Here is a 15,005-nt window from a genome sequence, read left to right as displayed (position 1 = left end):
AGCTACAAATCTTCTCAAAATTCGCTAATACCAAGCATAGAAAGGGAAACAAAACAGGAGGGGGTGTCATGTTTTTGAGGAAAACATTATTGCTATAAATGCAGAAAATATTGCTGAAAAATTCATCCAGTCAAACTGTATGGGTTGAATTCAGAAATAAGAGAGAAATAATGACCTTGCTGCGATTGCACTGTATGCCACCAAATAGTCCTAGGGAAACTGAGGAACAAATATGTGGAGAGATCTCAGATATGTACGAGGATAATAAGATTGTAATAATATGAGATTTTAATGTTCTAATCATTGACTGGAGCTACCATTGTGTTAAAGGTTTGGATTGTGAATACGTTCAAGAATGGTTTTTCAGACTGGAGGACCCTTTTGTTTGTTATTTATATAAATGATTTTGATGAAGATATACAATGTTAGTAAGGTTGTGGACGACACCAAAATTGTCGGCATAGACAGTGAAGAATTTGATTCCACACACAAACCACCCCGGTGGAGAAGATTATCTACGATTCCAAAAGACATTGGTCAATGCGCTGGGAAATAGCTGAATTTTTAAAAAATCTGAATAAATGTGAGGTAAAACAAACAAACAAACGTAGCATTTACTGAATACAATTAATTGTAGGGTTTTGGGCAGAATACAAGGATGTCGAGTTCGAGGTTCTGCATGGGCTGGTTAGACTGAAGGATATGTTTTTATGCTCTCTGACTCTGACTCTAAATTTTCCGACGAGAGAAGGAGCAAGACTTGACCTTCTCTTGGGTAATAAGGCAGAGCAAGTGACTGAAATGTTAGTCTGGAAACACTTTGGGTCTCGTTAAAACGGTTATAGAAAAGGATAACGTTAAAGATTTAACCCTAAACATTAAAGATTTAAGTAAAGTCAGGCAGACTTTAATGATATGAGGAAAGTACTTTTAAAAGTTGGAGTAGATTGTTCACAGGCCAACGTATGGCTGATATATCGGAGGTTTTCAAACGTGTGACCAAAAAGAAATCAGAGTCATTATGTCCCTGTTAGAGTGAAAGCGAAGGCTGACATGATTAGAGAACAATGGATGAATGAAGATATTGAGGGAGAAGTGAAGACTGAAAAGGAATTCGATACAGACAGCCGGGGTTAAATGAAATGCTGGAACGGTATTAAGATTGCCAGAGCTTTCTTCAGAGGGAGATCAGGAAGGCTAAGAGGGGATATGAGATAACCTTATCTGCCCAGGCTCAGGATTATCCCAAGAGATTCTACAAATACATGCTGAGCAAGAGATAAACTAGAGAGTTGGGCGGTTTAAAGATTAAGGAAGTCATATTTATGTTGCAACTCAACAGATGGTAGCGATATTAAATGAATATTTTGCTTCAGTTTTTTTGTGGAGTACGATAGCCCAAATGTATGAAGCTGAACAGTTCCTGTTCCCAAATTATTTTACCAGGGGCCAAAGAAATGGAGACTAGGTGATGTTTCTAGTGGCTGGTGTGACGTTCCACTCTGCGTGGCTTCATGCTTCACGCAGAGTCCATACGTTCCCATGACTGGAGGGTTTGAGTTACAAGGAGTGACTGGATAGGCTGTGACCTTTTTCACTGGACTATAGGAGGTTAAGGGGTCACTTAATAGAGGTTTATAAAATCATGAGTGGTAGAAATAAGGTGAACTGCAAAGGTCTTTTCTCTTGGATAGGGGAGTCCAAACCGAGCAGATATATGTTTAAAGTTAGAGGAGAAAGATTAAAAAAGGAACCAAAGGGCAGCCTTTTCCAACAAAGGTTGGTTTGTATTTGGAATGGAATGCCAGGTGCATTTGCAAAGTTCAAGATCATTTAGAGAAGTACATGATAGAAAAGAGTTAAAGGGAGATGGACCAAACGCAAGCGAGTGCGACGAGTTTAGTTTGAGAAACCTGATCGGCATGGATGAGTTGAACTGAAGGAACCTAGAAAACTCAGGAAAATAAATGTTGATATTCCCGAAAACAGTTTACATTACAGGAGACGAATTGCTGGAGGTCTTAGAAAATATAAAGTTGGATGTAGCTGCAGACTCTGAACGATTGTATTCCAGGGCATTGTGGGATGTAAGGGAGGAAGTTGTGGGATTCCTCGCAGAAATAATTGGCTCACCTATAAATACGGGTTACGTGCCGGATGATTGAGGAGTGACTAATGTTGTGCCTTTGCTTTGGAAGTGATGGAGGGACAAACCTGAGAACTACAGACCTGTGAATCTGACTTTGGTGTTAGGCTGTTGTTGGATATGATTCTGAAAGATTGCATTTGAAGAGCCATGGAATGATTCGGGAATGTCAGCAGTGTTTTGTGATGTGGGACTGTCACGTGGAGAGAAGTGATTCTGATGTTTGCATAGCATCATTACGCTTCTAAAGATCAGGCAGTGTTTCATACAGAATGCTGTGAATGTTACCCTTTAACACGCTGTGGCAGTGAAATCACTGAATCCTTATCACTGGATTATGAGGGAGTATCTCTGTTAATAACACCCTGGGCACTGAGAGATTCTGCATTGCATTCTCCCATCCTTCTGTGTATGATCTCGTTTTGTTGGTTGGTTTATAAAACACAGGCTAACCAATCATCTGTTACATTGTAGTTTCTAGTACATGAGACCTTCTCTCTAAGCTGGCAAAATGCTGGCGCAGTGGTGATAACACTCGCCTTGTAAACTAGAAATGTGCTTGAAATACCCCATTCCCGTTTGTCATTCCAGTAACTGAGGAAAACCATTTGGCAGGGCAGGAAGTAGCTGACGGGAGCAATGATCCATTTTGTCGGGAAGAAAGAGGTGAAGCAGTATCAACTGCAGAATGATGGGGAAACAATAGGCAAGGAACATTGGCGGGTTGTGGGGGAGGGGAGTGCTGAAGGTTTCCTTTCTTTTCTCTAACCAAATGCTGGTGATGAAGTCTGAAATGGGAGAATATCAGCAATGTGGGTGAAATCTTACTTTCTGGTTGTTTTCTCCCGATGCCTGTGTCACTCATGGGGAAATGTGTCTCTGTGCTTCAGGCTGTGGTTACAAATGAGGTTCAGTTCACCGACTGGGAGTGAACACAGATTTCCTATCTCAAATGTGAATCGCATTTATTGTCTCATTTAAGATTAAAACGTTCCAGGGAAATTATCATTGAGATGAACACTTGAAACGCCAGAGCATACAAGGCGACAGGCCAAGTGCTGGGAACTGGGATGATGGCCTCTTTCCGTGCTGTTAAAAATCAATTATTCAATGTTTTTTTGCGGAGAGATTTCTCGCCATTGACACAATTCCAAAAGTTGTATTATGCAAAAACGATGCAACATTTTCTGCCGTCATCCCTGATGGTCTAGTGGTTAGGATTCGGCGCTTTCACTGCCGTGACCTGAGTTTCCTTACCGGTCAGGAAATCAGGACTTACTGTTCCTGACACAGAGAGAGCAGGTCGAACAGGAATCTGTTCAAAGCCTTAGATCAGTCAATATCCCAGCCCTTTGAAAAACGCTAAGGTGACTTCCCTGTCTTTGCACAGTTGGACAGTTCATCCTTCATTCTCGATTGATCCCGCTGCCCAGCAAATTTCTCTAAACTGAGGCTCAGCTACTTATTTTAGAACATAGAACAATACAGTGCAGAACAGACCATTTGGCAATCGATGTTGCGCCGACCTGTGAACTCATCAAAACTCATCCCACTACACTATCCCATCATCATCCATGTGCTTATCCAAGGAATGTTTAAAACTCCGTAACGTAGCTAAGTTAACTTCATTGCAGCCAGGGTATTCCACGTCCTTAATACTCTCTGAGTAAAGAATCTGCCTCTAATATCTGTCTTAAAACTATCAATCCTCAATTTGTAGTTATGCCCCCCACATGAAAGCTGATGTCATCATCCTAGGAAAAAAGACTTTCACTGTCTACCCTATCTAATCCTTTGATTATCTTGTATGTCTTTATCAAATCCCCTCTTAGCCTTCTTCTTTCCAATGAGAACAGACCCAGGTCTATCAGCCTTTCCTCATAAGACCTTCCCTCCAAACCAGGCAATATCCTGGTAAAACTGCTCTGCTCATTTTCCAATGCATCCACTTCCATCCCGAAATATGGGGACCAGAACTGTACACAATATTTCGAGTGCAGCATCATGAGCGGTTTGTATTGTTGCAGAATGATATTAAGCCTCCGGAACTCAATTCCTCTACCAATAAAACCTAACACACGGTATGCCTTCTTAACAGCGCTATCCAACTGGGTGGCAACTTTCAGAGATCTATGTACATGGACTCCAAGATCCCTCTGCACATCCAAACAACCACGAATCTTTCCATTTACCCAGAATTCAGCCTACCTATTATTCTTCGCAAAGTGAATCACATTTAGCGGCATTGAACTCAATTTGCCACCTCTCAGCCCACTTCTGCAGTTTATCTGAGTCCCCTGTAACCTGCAGAATTCTTCCACACTATCCAATACACCATCGACTTCAGTGTAATCTGCAAACTTAATAATCCATCTACCTATGCCTGCCTCCAAGTAACTTTTTAAAATTACTAAAAGCAGTGATGCAAAAACAGATCCTTGTGGCACACCACTAGTAACCGGACTCCAGGCTGAATATTTTACATCAACCACCACCAGCTGCCTTCGTTCAGAAAGCCAGTTTCTATTCCAAAATGCTAAATCATTATCACTCCCATGCCTCTGCAGTTTTTCCAACAGCCTACCATGTGGACCCTTATCAAAGGCTTTACTGAAGTCCATGTACATCATGTCGACTGCTCTATCCTCAACCACATGCTTGGCCAACTTCTCAAAAACTCAGTGAGGTTTGTGAGACATGAGCTTCCCTTGCCGAAACCATGCTGAATATCCGAAATCAAACTGTTGCTTTCTCGATTATTATAGATCCAATCTCTTATAATCCTTTCCAAACTTTATAGACCTTTCGCTCACTGGTCTAAAATGACCTGGGTCATCTCTACTGCCCTTATTGAACAGGACAAATGGCACAACATATGGAAACCTCCAATCCTCTGGTACTAAATCTGTAGATAATATCGACTCAAAGATCAAATACAAAGGCTCCTCCACATCCTCCGTAGCTTCCGAGAGAATCCTCGGATAAATACAATTCGACGCAGGGGCCTTGTCTTCTTTCACTTCTTCTAGAATTCATAAGACTTCTTCCTTACTAATCTCGATCTTTTCTGGTCTAATATCACATATCTCATTTCTCTCCACGACAATATTCTCCTTTTCCTGAGTGAAAAGCCGATGAGAAATATTAACACCTTTCCGATCTCATCAGAGTCCACATGCAACTTCCACCTTATGTCTTTGACTGGCCCTGTTCCTATCCTAATCATCCTTTTATTCCACACATACCTGTACAAGGCTTTAGGGTTCTCCTTTATACTACCTACTAAAGACTGTTCATGTCTGCTCTTTGCTCTTCTTGACTCTCTCTTTCAACCTTCCTCTCGAATGTGTAATGCTCCATCGCCTCATCTGAACCATCATGGCTTATCATCACATATCCCTCCTTCTTCCGCTTAACAAGAGGTGCAATTTCTGCAGTAAACCACGGTTCCCTGAGCTTATCACTACCTCCCTGCCTGACAGCCACATAGCTATCAAGGACATGCAATGTCTGTTCCTTTAACAAGATCCACATTTCAATTGTCCCAATCCCCTACACTTTGCTACACCATTCTATGTATCCTAAGTCTTGCCTAATCGCATTATAATTGCCATTGCCCCATCGATAATTCGTGCAATTTGGCAGGTACCTATATCTTTCCATCGCTAAATTAAACGAATTATTGTTAGTCTCTCCAAAGTTCTCACCTACAACTAAATGAAACACCTGGCCTGGTTCATTACCAAGAACCAGATCAAGTTGTCCTCCCGCCTTGTTGGCCCTTCGACATACTGAGTCAGAAAACTCTCTTACACAATGGACAAAAAACTGACCCATCCGACGTACAAGAGTTATAGCTTTTCCAGTCAATGTAACGCAAGTTAAAGTCCCCCATAATGACCACCCTGTTCCTTTCACTCGTAGACAGAATCATTTTGATAATCATCTCATCCCCCTCCCTGGAACTCTGTGGAGGCCCATAAAACATTCCCAGCAGTGTGACCTCTCCTCGCCTGTTCCTAACCTCAGTCTGTACTAACTCAGTAGACGTGTCCTCGTCAAAAGTTCTTTCAGCCACCGTTATTCTATCCTTGACTAGCAAGGCAATTTCACCCCTCTTTTCCTGCCTTGCCTGTTCTTAATGAAAGATCTAAACCCTGGAACCTGCAACATACAGTCCTGACACTGGTCTATCCATATCTCCAAAATGGACGCAACATCGAAGTCCCAGGTAATTACCTATGCTGCAAGCTCACCTACCTTATTTCAGATACTTCTGGAGTTGAAGTAGACACACTTAAAACCAGCTTGCTATCTGCCAGTACATCATTGTAAGCTTGACATCCTGTCCATGCCCTCCATACTCTCATCTTCCTGTACACTGAAACTACACCCCAGGCTCCCATCCCTCGCTGAGCTAGTTTAAACCCACCCAAATAGCACCAGCAAATTTCCCACCCAGGATGTTAGTACCTCTCTGGTTCAAGTCAAGACCGTCCTGTTTGTAGAGGACCGACTTTCCCCAAAATGAGCCCCAATTATCCAAGTACCTGAAACCCTCCCTCCTGCACCATCCCTGCAGCCATATGTTCAAACTGATATCACTCCCTATTCCTTGCCTCGCTCTCACGTGGCACGGATAACAAGCTAGAGGTAACAGCTGTTTGTTTTCTCAGCTTCCATTCTAGCTCCCTGAAATCCTGCCTTCCATCCCTATCTCACTTTCTACCTGTGCTGTTGATTACGACGTGGACCACGACATGGGGCTGGTCACCCTGTCCCCTCAGGACCGCAAAGAAACGATCTGAGATATCACGGACCCTGGCACCTAGGAGGGAACACAACAACCGTGAGTTTCGTTCTTTCCCAATAAACCTTCCATGTGAGCCTCTAACTAATGAGTCTCCTCCTTTCTTTCATTCCCTTCAGTGCAATAGGCAGACTCTGTGCAAGAGACCACCGCACTGCATACGCCGGTAAGTCGTCTCCCCCAACAGTATCCAAAACGGTCTGCTGATTTTTTCAGAAGAACGACCGCAGGGCATCCCTCCACTGACTGTTTTTATCGCCTTTCGAACAGTTACCCAACTTTCTTCGTCCTCGGATTAACTGCTTCACTGTAACTCTTAAACTCTTATCTATCACAGACTCTGCCTCCCCAATGATCTGAAGCTCATTCAGCTCCTCCAGTTCCCTAACGCGGTCTTGGAGGAGGGAGAGTTGGATGCATTTCCTGCAGATGTATTTTAATGGGACACTAATGGTGCCCCTCACAGCAAACATCATGCAGGAGGAAGAGTCCTCTCCTTGCACTGCCATCCCTGCTAGGCCCCTTATCAGAATGTAAAAGAAAAGAGAAGCTTACCGGATGTGTTCCTGATGTTTAAGGTTAGAGGAGATTGTTGGTTGGGAGGCCCTACAAAGGTCGGTCTCAGTTTCTGAAAAACAAACTCACATATAGCTGGAGGGAAATAAGAATAACCCCTCATTTGTCAGAAAACTCTGCTCTCTGATGTCAGATGGAATGACTCAAATCAGTGACACTCTGCTACCGAAAGTCGCCTCAACCAAGCTCCCACCCTTCGTGCTGCTGGTGTTGCAAAACATAAATCTCATCCTACTGCAATTCCTACTGGAGGGTTGTCGAGACTGGGTCATTAAGGGTATTTACAACTGAGATGCTCAGTTTTTAATTAGTCAGGGAAACAAGGGTCACGGAAAAAAGGCAGAAAGATAAATACACAGACATGGAGGGTTGTATCATTAGAAACAGCTAGGAGGGATAGGGACTGGTGTAGGGATTTACAAAGATTGGGAAGGTTGTGTTTTTGGAGAATGTTACACTGATACAGACAGGGTTAGTGAGTGTTTAGTGGCCTACAGATGAGCTCAGAGAGAATGCGTTATGGTGAGTGGAGGAGATTAAAGACACAGAGATGACTGGTTGATAAGAGCTTCGACAGATCGTCAGCGCTGTACGGCTGGAGGGAAGTTATAATAATGAGGGTTGCCAAGACTTAATTACTTTATTAATGTAGAATAGGTCTCAGCACGTAATTGTCAAAGGGAAGTTGAGACAGTCCAGATGTGTTTACAGAGATATAAATGTTTATAGGAGTTTCAGAAGGGAACAGTGATTTGGCGTGCTGTAACGAATGGCAATAATTATAGGGAGGTTTCAAAGAGCAGGAAGACGTGACAGTCATATTGATCTTTGTAAAGACTGGAGAAGCTTATAGGCAAGGAGAGTTTTAGAGACTGTAGTAGATCACTGAGATAAGGAGATTATTAGGGATGAAGCAAGGTTGAAGAGACAGGGATGGTTGACTGGACTGAACAAAATCTGAATATAGTCTCCGCAGAGTGCCAACAGGTCATTCGACCCAACAAATAAACAGCAACCCTCTAAAGAGCATCCAACCCTGACCCATGCCTTTCCTTATCCATTAAAATCTGCATTTCTCATGGCTAACTCACCTAAACCATGCATTCCTGAATACAACAGTCAATTTATGATGGCCATTTGAACGATCGTGAAAATTTCGGACTGTGAGAGGAAACCAGAGCACCCGGAGGAAATCCACACATTCAGGGGGAGAACATGCAAAGTCCACACACACAGTCGCCCAAGGCTGGAATCGAATCCAATTCACTGACACTGTAAGCATGCACTGCTCGTCACTGACCCAACCGTGCCACCCCTGTATCTGATTATAGAGAGTACTGCAAAGATTTGACCAGGTCACAATGTTCACAGGGGATATTGGAACAGGAGGAGAATATTGTCAGAAACATGAGAAGATTATTGGAACAGAAGGAGAATATATTCAGGAACATGAGAAGGTTTCATAGATGATATCCATGAAAGGGACTGGAGGAGATTACAGCAATAGGGAGGGTTGTGGAGATAATTACATAGGTTCGGACGGTTGGGGAGACTGGATGAAGTTCGCAATACTCAGAGTTCTACCAAGTTAGCAAGGATTCTATGGACTGGCTGAGGTTATAGACAGAGGCAGTTGAAGGAAGTGAAAGTTGTTACAACAATTGAGAGGATGTTTCAGACAAATGTATGGTTTTAGTGGCTGCAGGATGTTCGAGAGCAAGGAATACTCATAGTGACTGGAGTTGTTCAGAGGTAAAAAAAAAATTGTAGTAATGGGAAGAGGACATCGGGACATATAAGATAGTTGAGAGAGGGCAAGGTTGCAGATCTCGGGAGGGGTCAAGCGTCTACAGAACGTTACACATGGGGAGGGTTGGCAGGAAATGCTGTAGGAACGGAAGGGCTCTGCACAGACAGGGAGGTGAAATGAATGGTGGAAGGTTAGAGGTAATGAGGTACTGTAGGTTAGGATGGAGGAGTGCTGTCGGGACTGGAGAAGCTTTCAGTGACATCATGTGGTGGAGAGGCTGGAGGAAGGTACACAGATGGGGAGGTCGGTAAGGACTGGATGTTACAGACAGAGTGGGCTGTAGGTGCTGGGCAAGACATAAGTATTTTTGTAGAGTTTGGTGGATAGTGGTTTCTACACGAATTTTCAAAGTCATTTCGGGAAAAGATGAGGATAGTGCAGAAGTGACGAAGCCAAATTTGGGGAAATGCGCTAATCGTTAGAATATCACTAACACTGGTCAATATCACTATCATGAGACAGGATCTGGCAAACACAGTCTAGGAGGAACTATTTGCAGTTGCGTTCATATTCAGAAATAGGAAGTATGTTGAAGTGATGCGGTGAGAATTCTGGTCTAGTGTGTTACCTGAAGATTGAATGTCAAAGGCAGTAACTCCAGTGAATACTGGCCAATCGATATCGGGAGCTTGATAAAGAAATACAGTGCAATAAAAACAGTCGAAGCCCTTCAAAAGTATAGAGTGTGCAAGGGGGGTACTTAAAAATGCCGGGCAAAGAATGGTCTTGAAATATTCTTGGCAGATACTGTTAAGGAAAGGCCACATGGTATTTTTTGAGTGTAGTTAGATGAAGAGTGTGGCCCCTTGGAAACCAAAGGGACTTTCTGTGCTTGGAGCCAGAGAAAGTAGGTGAGGTCTTCAATGAATATGTCCCATCTGTATTCACACAGGAGAAAGGCATTGTAGCCGGGGATTTCAGTCGGGATGGTGATGTTCGAGAACATGCTAAGATCAATAAGGAGGAGATGTTAAATGTCTTCACAGGCATAAAGGTGGAGAAATCCACAGTGCCCAATGAAATGTATCCAAGGCTGCTATGGGAGGTAAGGCAGGAGATTGCTGCGTTCCTGGTGGATATTTCTAATACACAGATAAAATGCCGAATGACTGGATATAGCTCATGTGGTTCCTTTGTTGAAGAAGGGCAGCAGGGATAGGCCAGATAATTACAGAGCAGATAGTCTGACAGCAGGGGGAGGGAAATTATTGGGAACAATTCTGAGGATGAATCAACACTTGAAACAGAAGGGATCAATTCGGCTTAGTCATCACAGATTTGGTACAGGAAGATGTCTGAGGAATTCACTTCAGTATTTTGATTGGTATCTAAAAATATTGATGAGGGCAGTGCAGATGATGTGGTTTACATGGAGTTCATGAAGGCCTTTGACAAGGTCCCACATAGAAGGCTGGTTCAAAAGGCAAGAGCCATTACTATCGAAAGCAAGTTGATAAATTGGATACAAAATTGTTGAATAGACTTCTGCGTGTTTGAAATTCTTTCATCAGCGGGTGTACCACAGGGATCTGTGCAGGAACCATTGCCGGTTATTCTGTCGAATAATAACACCGATGTGAATGCAGAAGGTATCATCAATAGGTTTGCAGATGACATGAAATAAGAGGTAATACGCTGTGGGAATGATAAGCGAAGGACAGACACAATGAATAATCGGTCATTGCGGAGTATTGAGGAACACAGGGATCTTGGTTGACAAGTTCATATATCCCTGAAGGTGTCAGCACAGGGAGACAGGGTGAGAAAGCCACCTGAACTGGAAGCAGGAGGGGGGCCCATATCCTGGTGGGGAGAGTTGCTGGAGCTGCTCGAGAAGATATAAACTATTTTGGCAGTGTGTTGCACCTTAAACAGTCGTACGGTTAGAAAGAAGATTGAGGCTGGTACACAAGTTAAAGAGAGCAATTTGAACAGACAAGGCAGGTAAGAATAGAAAAGGGAATGGGGAAAACTGATGATTAAACTGCATTTATTTCAATGCAAGGAAGTTGAACTCAAGGCATGGTTTGGGACATGGGACTGGGATATTATAGCCCGTTACAGATACAATGCTTAGGGAGGGACTGGACTGGCAGCTGATTGCTTCCTGTAGCATCTCTACGTTGATACATCGAAGGAGAGGCGAGAGAGGATGCGTGGTGGTGGGCTTTGATTGCATGAATGATCACAGCAATACTTAGAGAAGATATTCCTGTGAGGTCCCCTAGTGAAGCTATTTTAGAGAAATTATGAAATGAGAATGGGTCTTCGCTCTGGTATGATTGGCCTACTGACCCCGAATAATCAGTGGGAGATTGAGGAACAAATATGTCAGGAGATCTGAAATATCAATCATAATAATACGGTTGTTATGGTCGGGTTTTTTTACCTTTCAAAACCTAGACTGGGACTTCCAGTGTTCAGCGTTTGCAAGGGAGGAATTTGGTATTTGCGTTCCAGACACTCCCAATCAATATGTAAATAGTCTGAAAAGAGAAAGGGGCAAAACCTGGCCTCCCCTTGGGAAACAAGATCGGGAAAGGGACTGAGCAGTTAGTGAGAAAGCATTTTGCCAAATTGACCACAATTCTATTAATTTGAAAATAGCTATGGAAAAGGACAGGCCTGGTCCACGAGTTCAAGTTATGAAATGGGGCCAGAACAATCTTGATAGTCTTAGCCACGAACTTTCAAAAGGTGATTGGGGAGTCTATTTACAGGGAAAGGGAAGTCTGGCAAGTGAGAATATTTTTAAAGTGAGATAAATTGAGCGATCACCACCAGCATGTTCCTGTTTGTGTGCAGGTCAATGCTGACAGCAATCGGAAACACTGGCTGTATATTGAGGGTCTGGTCAAGGAAAAGGCGGCACATGTCAGGTATAGCCAGCTGGATCAAAGGAATTCCTGGAGAATCACAGGCGCTTAGGAATACACTTTGGGTGGAAATCAGGAATGCAGAAAGGGTACATGAAATAGCCTCAGCAGAGAAGGAGAAGGCGAATCCAAAATCGATTGTATAAACATATTAAGAGTAAACGAGTAACATGGGACAAAAATAGGGTCCCTTAAAGATCAATGAGGCCATCGATGTGTGGAACTGCAGAATATTTGCTCAGACCCTAAACAAATATTTCACTCCAGAGCTTACTGTGGACAAAGACTGGGGACCTCAGGGAACAAGAGTAATACGTTAGACCACAGTTGGAGAGCTCTGCAATTCCAGTTCCTCTGCTATAGGAATGATGTTGTGAAACTTGAAAGTTCTCAGGAAAGATTTACAATATGTTGCCAGGGTTGTTGCTGAATAAGCTGGAGTTATTTTCCCTGGAGTGTCGGAGACTGAGTGGTGACCGGGCAGAGCTTTATATAAACGTGAGAGGCATGGATTGGGTAAACATTCAAGGTCTTTTCCCAGGGGTTGGGGAGCCAAAAATAGAGGGCATAAGTTTAAGAGTAGATGGCAAACGTTTAAAAAGGAACAGAAGCGACAGTTTTTCACGTACACGGTGATGTGTGTATGGAATGAGCTGAGAGAGAAAGTAACAGAGACTGATACTATGACAACATTTGAAAGGTATCTGGATGGGTATATAAATTGTAATGGTTTAGATGTACATTGGCCAAATGCTGGTAAATCTGGTCGATTTATTTAGACCTTCTGATCAGTATGGACGATTTCGACCGAAAGGTCAGTTTCCATGCTGTACATCTCTATGACTTGAAAAGAGTACACGTTACAGAAGAGGTGGTGCTGGAGGTTTTAAAACACAAAGGCATGGAAAGCCCCAATACTTGGTTAAGTGTATCACAGACAATTGTGGGATGCTAGGAAAGAAATTGTGGAGCCTCTAGCAAAGATATTTGTACCATTGACAGCCATGTGCGATGTGCTGGAAGGCTGGAGGTGGCATGGTGGGCAGTGAAGGAACTTTACTAAGATTACAAAGGGATCTTGATGAAATGGATGAATGGGCTGAAAAACTGTAGATGGAATTCAATCTGAATAAATTCGAGGTAATGCATTTGGTAAATGAAACAAGGGTAGAGCTTATACAATTAATGTTTGGGTTTTAGAGCAGAGGAACCTCCGGGTTCAAGTACATAATTGTTGAAGTTTGCATCACATGATGGATAATTCAATGCTTGGCGTATTTGACTTTTGCTCAGTCTATTAAGTGAAGGATCTGGGACGTCATGTTGAGATTGTACAGATGTTGGTGAGACCTCTTCTGCAATACTCTGTCCAGTTCTGGTCGCCCTGTTATCGGAAGGATATAATTAAGCTGCAGGGGATTCAGAAGACATTTACCACGTACGTTGCTGGGTATGGAAGTCTTGAGTTCTGAAAAATGGCTGGATAGGCCGAGTCTTTTTTTCACTGGAGCCTCGAGGATGAGAAATGACCTTATGGAAGTTTGTGAATAAAAATGAGGGATATGGATAGAGTTAATGGCAGTTGCCTTTTCCCCAGGATGAGGGAGTCTCAAGTGGAGCGGCCACAATTTTTAGGTTAGAGGAGGGATATGTTAAAAAAAAGACATGCAGGGCTATTTGTTACACAGAGGGTAGTTGAGTGTCGAATGAACTTCCTGAGGAAGGTGTACAATTACACCATGTAAAAAACATTTGGGTAAGCCCATGAATAGGAATGGGTAGGAGGTATAGGAGGTATTTGGGCCAGCAACACGCTGCTGGGTTGTATTTAGTTTGAGATTATTGTTGGTATCAACCAAAGGGTCAGTTTCCGTGCTGTACAGCTCTGACAAGACTGTGGTTTTTTCCATTAATTAAGAAAGACTGCAATGGAAAGCCGTGGAAGTAAAGACCAATGAGTCCGATGTGAGTGGTGGGTAAGTTGTCGAAGTGATTCTGACAGACAGGAGTTATATGCATTGGGTAAAGCAAGGATTGATGAAAGATAGTCAGCACGACTTTGTGCGTCCAACGTCAGCTCTCACCAACATGATTGCTTTTGTTGAAGTGGAGACCATACATTATCTGCACTAACGTCAACAGGGCCTTTGATACGATTTAGCATGAAATACTAGTTTGTAAGGTTAGATCACATGGGATCAGGGAGAGCCAGCCATCTGTACACAAAATTGGTTTGACAGTAGGAGACAGAGGGTGATGGGAGAGGGTATTGTTTAGACTGGAGGCCTGTGACCAGCTGTGTGCTATAAGAATCGGGGCTGGTCCACTGATGTGCATCATCTACATAAACGGTGTCGTTGAGAATATAGGAGTCATTGTTCCTAAGTTTGTAGATGATCAAATTAATTTTGTAGTGGACAGTGAATATGGTTATTAAAGGGGATGTTGAACAACTGGGCCAGTGGACCACGGAATGAAAGATGTTGGATCAGGTGTTGGATTTTGTTAAGACAAACCAGGAAGGACTAACACAGTTAATGGTCGGGCCCTGGGCAGTGTAGTCAAACAGAGAGAGAACAAGGGGTGCAGTTACATTGTTCCTTGGAAGTGGCGTCACAGGGGGACAGGGTGGGGAATGCGGCATTTGGCACACTTGTCCTCATTGGTCAGAGTTGGAGATATTTGTAACATTGTCCTCCACATTTCCCTTGGGCAGAGCAGGCTAAACGTTGACCGTTTAAAGGATTATAAAATTATGCGGGCCCTGAGTAAGGTGAATAGTCAAGG

The sequence above is a fragment of the Chiloscyllium plagiosum genome, unplaced genomic scaffold, assembly GCF_037043375.1.
Source record: "Chiloscyllium plagiosum isolate Xiang-an unplaced genomic scaffold, Cpla_swu_hap1 HiC_scaffold_45, whole genome shotgun sequence".
Lineage (NCBI taxonomy): Eukaryota > Metazoa > Chordata > Chondrichthyes > Orectolobiformes > Hemiscylliidae > Chiloscyllium > Chiloscyllium plagiosum.
The sequence above is the reverse complement of the archived record's forward strand: the minus strand, read 5'-3'. Positions refer to the sequence as shown.